This window comes from Bombus affinis, unplaced genomic scaffold, assembly GCF_024516045.1.
Source record: "Bombus affinis isolate iyBomAffi1 unplaced genomic scaffold, iyBomAffi1.2 ctg00000082.1, whole genome shotgun sequence".
NCBI classification, from domain to species: Eukaryota; Metazoa; Arthropoda; class Insecta; order Hymenoptera; family Apidae; genus Bombus; species Bombus affinis.
The window spans coordinates 407,501-415,000 of record NW_026108830.1 but is presented as its reverse complement, the minus strand read 5'-3'; the positions used below and the strand labels follow the sequence as shown (position 1 = coordinate 415,000).

Below are 7,500 nucleotides of genomic sequence, written 5' to 3'. Positions count from 1 at the left end.
GACGTTGGAACTTTGAAATTTCTCTCGTCCCGGTACGAAAAGGCCGAACGTTCCTTTCGAAATAATTTCTCAAAAAGCGTTACGAGGTATGGAAATTTTTATAGAAACCGTTATTGTTCGACGTCGTCTAGCCAAACGTAACGGTTTCTTTTTATTTTTTTAAAAAATTTTTTTCCACCGGACCTAGCTGACTGGGACGTTGGAACTTTGAAATTTCTCTCGTCCAGGTACGAAAAGGCCGAACGTTCCTTTCGAAATAATTCCTCAAAAAGCGTTACGAGGTATGGAAATTTTTATAGAAATCGTTATTGTTCGACGCCGTCTAGCCGAACGTAACGGTTTCTTTTTATTTTTTTTTTAAATTTTTTCCACCGGACCTAGCTGACTGGGACGTTGGCACTTTGAATTGTTTCGCACTGCTCCAAAAGTGCCGAAAGTACCGAAAGTTCCTTTCGCATTAATTCCATAATAAGCGTTATAAGGTACGTATATTCTGGCATAAATCGATATATTCTAATTAAATACATCGGGATTAAGCGTTAATTTTGTTCTTGAAACGTTCTAAAAAGTTTCGAATTGCACATTGGGACATGGAAAAATTTCCGTATCGAACACGTTTTTTCGAGTTATCTCGCTTAAAAGTGTTACAAGGTAGGAATATTTTTGCATAAATGGACGTATCTCGACGTTTTACGTCGGGATTAAGCGTTTATTTGGTCGCTGGAACGTTTTCTAGAAACGGAACTATGCGACGGGACGTTGGGACTTTGAAGAAGTTCGGCCGGTGCGAAAAGACCGAAAAGGTTTTTTCGAGTTATCTCGCTTAAAAGTGTTACAAGGTAGGAATATTTTTGCATAAATGGACGTATCTCGACGTTTTACGTCGGGATTAAGCGTTTATTTGGTCGCTGGAACGTTTTCTAGAAACGGAACTATGCGACGGGACGTTGGGACTTTGAAGAAGTTCGGCCGGTGCGAAAAGACCGAAAAGGTTTTTTCGAGTTATCTCGCTTAAAAGTGTTACAAGGTAGGAATATTTTTGCATAAATGGACGTATCTCGACGTTTTACGTCGGGATTAAGCGTTTATTTGGTCGCTGGAACGTTTTCTAGAAACGGAACTATGCAACGGGACGTTGGGACTTTGAAGAAGTTCGGCCGGTGCGAAAAGACCGAAAAGGTTTTTTCGTGTTATCTCGCTTAAAAGTGTTACAAGGTAGGAATATTTTTGCATAAATGGACGTATCTCGACGTTTTACGTCGGGATTAAGCGTTTATTTGGTCGGTGGAACGTTTTCTAGAAACGGAACTATGCGACGGGACGTTGGGACTTTGAAGAAGTTCGGCCGGTGCGAAAAGACCGAAAAGGTTTTTTCGAGTTATCTCGCTTAAAAGTGTTACAAGGTAGGAATATTTTTGCATAAATGGAAGTATCTCGACGTTTTACGTCGGGATTAAGCGTTTATTTGGTCGCTGGAACGTTTTCTAGAAACGGAACTATGCGACGGGACGTTGGGACTTTGAAGAAGTTCGGCCGGTGCGAAAAGACCGAAAAGGTTTTTTCGAGTTATCTCGCTTAAAAGTGTTACAAGGTAGGAATATTTTTGCATAAATCGACGTATCTCGACGTTTTACGTCGGGATTAAGCGTTTATTTGGTCGCTGGAACGTTTTCTAGAAACGGAACTATGCGACGGGACGTTGGGACTTTGAAGAAGTTCGGCCGGTGCGAAAAGACCGAAAAGGTTTTTTCGAGTTATCTCGCTTAAAAGTGTTACAAGGTAGGAATATTTTTGCATAAATCGACGTATCTCGACGTTTTACGTCGGGATTAAGCGTTTATGTCGTCCCCAAGACCTTCTACAAAGTTTCGATTTTTTCGTTGGGACTTTGAAAAATTTCCGTATCGAACACGTTTTTTCGAGTTATCTCGCTTAAAAGTGTTACAAGGTAGGAATATTTTTGCATAAATGGACGTATCTCGACGTTTTACGTCGGGATTAAGCGTTTATTTGGTCGGTTGAACGTTTTCTAGAAACGGAACTATGCGACGGGACGTTGGGACTTTGAAGTATTTCGCACCGGTACGTAGGGACTTAGAAAAATTTCGGCCGGCGCGAAAAGTCCGAAATGGTTATTTCGAGTTATTTCGTTAAAAAGCGTTATAAGGTATAATTTTTTTGACAGGGATCGTTATATCTCTATTAAATACAATCGGATTAAACATTTTTGTCGAATTTTTTGAAAAATTAGCTTCCGTCGGACTGATACGACTGGGATATTTTTGCAATTTTTTCGTTAATTAATGTTACAAGGTATATATTTTTTTACATATTTCGTGTTATTTTAACGTGTTTTAATCGATTATAAAGTTATTTTTTGTCCATAGTCGATAAAACTGTATGTTTACTGATGCAATTTTTCGGTGAAAAAAAAAATTAATTTTTTGGTAAAAATGCATTTATAATATGTTAATAATGCTTGTGGTAAAATATTTCGATGGTTGGATATCGCCTTTATATAGTAGTTATTGAACGTGCGAGCGACTAAGTTCCAGCGTCCCTTCCGAACGGTACGTTGCTACGGAGGTTTTGCACCATAAGCGCGCGGCCGCTAGCCCGACCGGCGCCGGCCTTCCGGCCGGCCCCTTGGTATCTATAAGAGAAGCGTCGAGCCGGACGGTTCGGTCGGAACAGCGCTGGGCGCGTGGCTATTCTACGGCCTCGGTTGAGAATTCAGTCACCGCTCCTCGAGTCTTAGTGTATTTTACGCTATTTCTCGACTGTTCCTCCGTTCTCGTACTGGTTTTTTCTCTACACTGCTGCGCCGCGGGTCGAAGTCTAGGACGTAATGACCGTTAACGTGGCAAGCTTCCCCTTAGTCGGGAAGCTGGTGACCTGTGTGCACGTATTTGACAAAAGTTGGATGCGTGTGTGCTTGTACTTACGGAGTAGCCATTCTTGCAGAGACCATCGGTTGTAAGCTATTTGTAGCTGCACGATGGTCCTTTTGGCGTTCTGTAGAGTGCGTTATCTTCTGGTAACGCGTCTCTACAGAGGTGTTGAAGCTTATAAAAGAATATTCTTACGGTATGTCCAGCATGCGTATACGTGCTTTACCGCTAAGTTATATTCTACGAGAGAAGTTGGAGGAGAAAAGTTACAAACAGAAATAATTCTGTGAAGTATGAATCTTTGTATCGATATATGATGGTGAGAGAGGAGGAGAATTAAAGTGGCTGAGTGACGTTGTTACTGAACCATGGAACGTTGCTCTCTAAGTCATATTACATATATATATAAAATGAAAAGTCTCGTCGTACGGTGCTTACGTCCCACCTACGACACAGAGAGAACTTTTAAACGAAAATGCTGGTTTTTGGGAATATATTATAAGATCCCTGGTTGATCCTGCCAGTAGTCATATGCTTGTCTCAAAGATTAAGCCATGCATGTCTCAGTACATGCCGCATTAAGGTGAAACCGCGAATGGCTCATTAAATCAGTTATGGTTTCTTAGATCATACCTACATTTACTTGGATAACTGTGGTAATTCTAGAGCTAATACATGCAAACAGATTCCGACCAGAGATGGTAGGAATGCTTTTATTAGATCAAAACCAATCGGTGGCGGATGGCTCGTCTGTCCGTCCATCGTTTGTTTTGGTGACTCTGAATAACTTTGTGCTGATCGCATGGTCATCTAGCACCGGCGACGCATCTTTCAAATGTCTGCCTTATCAACTGTCGATGGTAGGTTCTGCGCCTACCATGGTTGTAACGGGTAACGGGGAATCAGGGTTCGATTCCGGAGAGGGAGCCTGAGAAACAGCTACCACATCCAAGGAAGGCAGCAGGCGCGCAAATTACCCACTCCCGGCACGGGGAGGTAGTGACGAAAAATAACGATACGGGACTCATCCGAGGCCCCGTAATCGGAATGAGTACACTTTAAATCCTTTAACGAGGACCAATTGGAGGGCAAGTCTGGTGCCAGCAGCCGCGGTAATTCCAGCTCCAATAGCGTATATTAAAGTTGTTGCGGTTAAAAAGCTCGTAGTTGAATCTGTGTGTCACAGTGTCGGTTCACCGCTCGCGGTGTTTAACTGGCATTATGTGGTACGTCCTATCGGTGGGCTTAGCTCCTCGCGGGCGGTCCAACTAATATCCCATCGCGGTGCTCTTCACTGAGTGTCGAGGTGGGCCGATACGTTTACTTTGAACAAATTAGAGTGCTTAAAGCAGGCTACCTTCGCCTGAATACTGTGTGCATGGAATAATGGAATAGGACCTCGGTTCTATTTTGTTGGTTTTCGGAGCCCCGAGGTAATGATTAATAGGGACAGATGGGGGCATTCGTATTGCGACGTTAGAGGTGAAATTCTTGGATCGTCGCAAGACGGACAGAAGCGAAAGCATTTGCCAAAAATGTTTTCATTAATCAAGAACGAAAGTTAGAGGTTCGAAGGCGATCAGATACCGCCCTAGTTCTAACCATAAACGATGCCAGCCAGCGATCCGCCGAAGTTCCTCCGATGACTCGGCGGGCAGCTTCCGGGAAACCAAAGCTTTTGGGTTCCGGGGGAAGTATGGTTGCAAAGCTGAAACTTAAAGGAATTGACGGAAGGGCACCACCAGGAGTGGAGCCTGCGGCTTAATTTGACTCAACACGGGAAACCTCACCAGGCCCGGACACCGGAAGGATTGACAGATTGATAGCTCTTTCTTGATTCGGTGGGTGGTGGTGCATGGCCGTTCTTAGTTGGTGGAGCGATTTGTCTGGTTAATTCCGATAACGAACGAGACTCTAGCCTGCTAAATAGACGTAACTTATGGTATCTCGAAGGCCCCCGGCTTCGGTCGGTGGGTTTTTACTACCAACGTACAAACAAATCTTCTTAGAGGAACAGGCGGCTTCTAGCCGCACGAGATTGAGCAATAACAGGTCTGTGATGCCCTTAGATGTTCTGGGCCGCACGCGCGCTACACTGAAGGAATCAGCGTGTTTTCCCTGGCCGAAAGGCCCGGGTAACCCGCTGAACCTCCTTCGTGCTAGGGATTGGGGCTTGCAATTATTCCCCATGAACGAGGAATTCCCAGTAAGCGCGAGTCATAAGCTCGCGTTGATTACGTCCCTGCCCTTTGTACACACCGCCCGTCGCTACTACCGATTGAATGATTTAGTGAGGTCTTCGGACTGGTGCGCGGCCAATGTGATAAGCATTGCCGATGTTACCGGGAAGATGACCAAACTTGATCATTTAGAGGAAGTAAAAGTCGTAACAAGGTTTCCGTAGGTGAACCTGCGGAAGGATCATTAACGATATAACACAAAAACTTAAAGAATTTGACTTGAACACTTGAAAAATACGAAACTGTATAAGTCGGTAAGGAGCCGTACTCCTCCTATATCGACGAACCAAAGTATATACGACGTATCAACAAGCTATATACTTTAACAAAGAACAGTTAAATTCGCCCGGAGCGTGGCTTACTCCGTTGGCAAAATGATGAAAAGACATAAGGAGGAGACGACCCTTCAGCTACGAAACTATATGAAGAGAAGGTGGCACTCTCTCTCGATCATCGGGATGAAGAGATACATACATATATATATATATATATATATATATATATATACATACATAAACGAATTCGAGGCGCCTGCGTGAGGTCGTACACAGAAAGACCCGCCGCCTGCGAATAACAAAATATATACGAATTCGAGGCGCCTGCGTGAGGTCGTACACAGAAAGACCCGCCGTCTGCGAATATTATGATTTTATAATAAAACTATAAATGGGAACTTGAGCTTTCGAAAATTAAACTTTGACACGAATATCGAACGAAAAATTACGAATGGAAACCACCCGTAAAGAGAAATGAGATCGAGGCGCTTGCGTGAGGCCGTATACAGAAAGACCCGCCGCCACGATCTCGTATTTTTTTTTTGCGTCGTGGAGACCGTACAAACGAATAACAAAATCTCTAAAGTGCCTCGTGTCGGAGAGATCATGCTCGCCTATTCTCTTCTATGTTTCGTGGTCTGTGTTGCGTTTGCTCTCCTCCTAGCAACGGGACATCGAAGACTCCTCTTTGGGATCGAACGAAGCGACTAAAACGAGTCGACGAGAGCGAAAGTACGAGTAGCGAGTCGCGCATGTAGAAAGGATACCGACATATCTTCGAAGGTTCTCTTCGAAGATCCATGGATACCTTATGCGCGTCGACCTCTCGTCTCTTTCACCGCTCTCGGTCGTTCTCGAAACGTGCTTCCTACCCATAGGGCGTGTGTTCTTCGTATGTCGTTTTGTTCGAAATAACGAAACCACTTGTAACATACTCGTGGATCGGGTAACCTAGAACGAAAACGCATTGCGTGGATGTTGGCCCGCTATGATAATGATAATGATGACGATGACTATGATGACGATGCGTAGCAACGATTCGTAACTAGTCTAGCCGAAGTTGGTTCAGAGGGGACCGCAGGCTGTCTACCCTCGATGTCGTGAGTCGGACACCCGTGCCGTCGCTAGAGTTTTTTCAAAGCTCGGCTTCTGGATATTGGGAAGAAAGACCGCTCGAGGACGACGGCTGCGCGTGCGTCCCATCGAATTTTTTTTTTTTTATACCACCTGAACGACTAAAGTTTCGTCTAGTTCGTCGCATATAACCCGTTCAGAGGGGACCGCAGGCTGTCTATCCTCGTTGTCGTGAGTCGGACACCCGTGCCGTCGCTGAAGTTTTTTCAAAGCTCGGCTTCTGGATATTGGGAAGAAAGACCGCGCGAGGTAGATGGATGCGAGTCCCATCGAATTTTTTTATTTTTTAAAAAAACAATCACCTGAACGGAGATGTGTTCTCTTTCGTCGATTTTTCACGCTTTGAGTCGTCGCGATCGCCATCCGTTCGGAGGAGATCGCCGACTTCGAAGCCTCGATGTCGTGAGTCGGACACCCGTGCCGTCGCTAGAGTTTTTTCAAAGCTCGGCTTCTGGATATTGGGAGGAAAGACCGCTCGAGGCCGAGGGTCGCGCGAGTCCCATCGAATCTTTACATCACCCGAACGATGGAGGCGCACGCTCTTTTTCTTGAATAATTGGACGAGAGGAATGCATATCGTATTATATATACACACACACACATATATATGGGCTAGCCACCGTGCGTATTTCTTCGCGAGATCGTGTGCTGCACAGAGGATTCAGAATCGGGTGTTATATCCCCGTCGTTTCCTGACGAACGGAGCTTCGATCTCGATGGTTGTTATATATCATAATGTACTTTTCGCCCGGCCGGCGGACGCGCGTATCTTCGCGCGTTCGTCGGATTTCATTTTCGAACGTTTTCGTGTCGTCGATCTTCCGGCGACTTCTGCGCGTCCGATTCCCGTTGGTCGGTCGTGTCGGATCTCGGCTTCGCTCGAACCGAGTATTAAGAGTACATGGAGTACAAGAGTTTTAAAAAATATATGAAAAGATTACCCTGAACGGTGGATCACTT

General features: G+C 44.8%; 1 long non-coding RNA gene and 2 other non-coding genes across 3 annotated transcripts in view; all 3 read left to right on the top strand.

Annotated features, from left to right (window-relative positions):
- Window positions 1–3,395: 3,395 nt before the first annotated feature.
- On the top strand, window positions 3,396–5,318 carry LOC126927341 (small subunit ribosomal RNA). The gene has a single exon (XR_007715392.1). It is a non-coding gene; the product is annotated as a small subunit ribosomal RNA (ribosomal RNA).
- A 312-nt stretch (window positions 5,319–5,630) lies between these two features.
- LOC126927281 (uncharacterized) lies at window positions 5,631–6,629 on the top strand. Its single transcript, XR_007715349.1, has 2 exons — window positions 5,631–5,671; window positions 5,740–6,629. It is a non-coding gene; the product is annotated as an uncharacterized LOC126927281 (long non-coding RNA).
- Window positions 6,630–7,478: 849 nt separating this feature from the next.
- Window positions 7,479–7,500, top strand: part of LOC126927316 (5.8S ribosomal RNA) — a 155-nt gene continuing 133 nt past the window's right edge. Inside the window, exon 1 of the ribosomal RNA XR_007715368.1 lies at window positions 7,479–7,500. This exon is cut by the window's right edge and continues 133 nt beyond it. This is a non-coding gene — a ribosomal RNA (5.8S ribosomal RNA).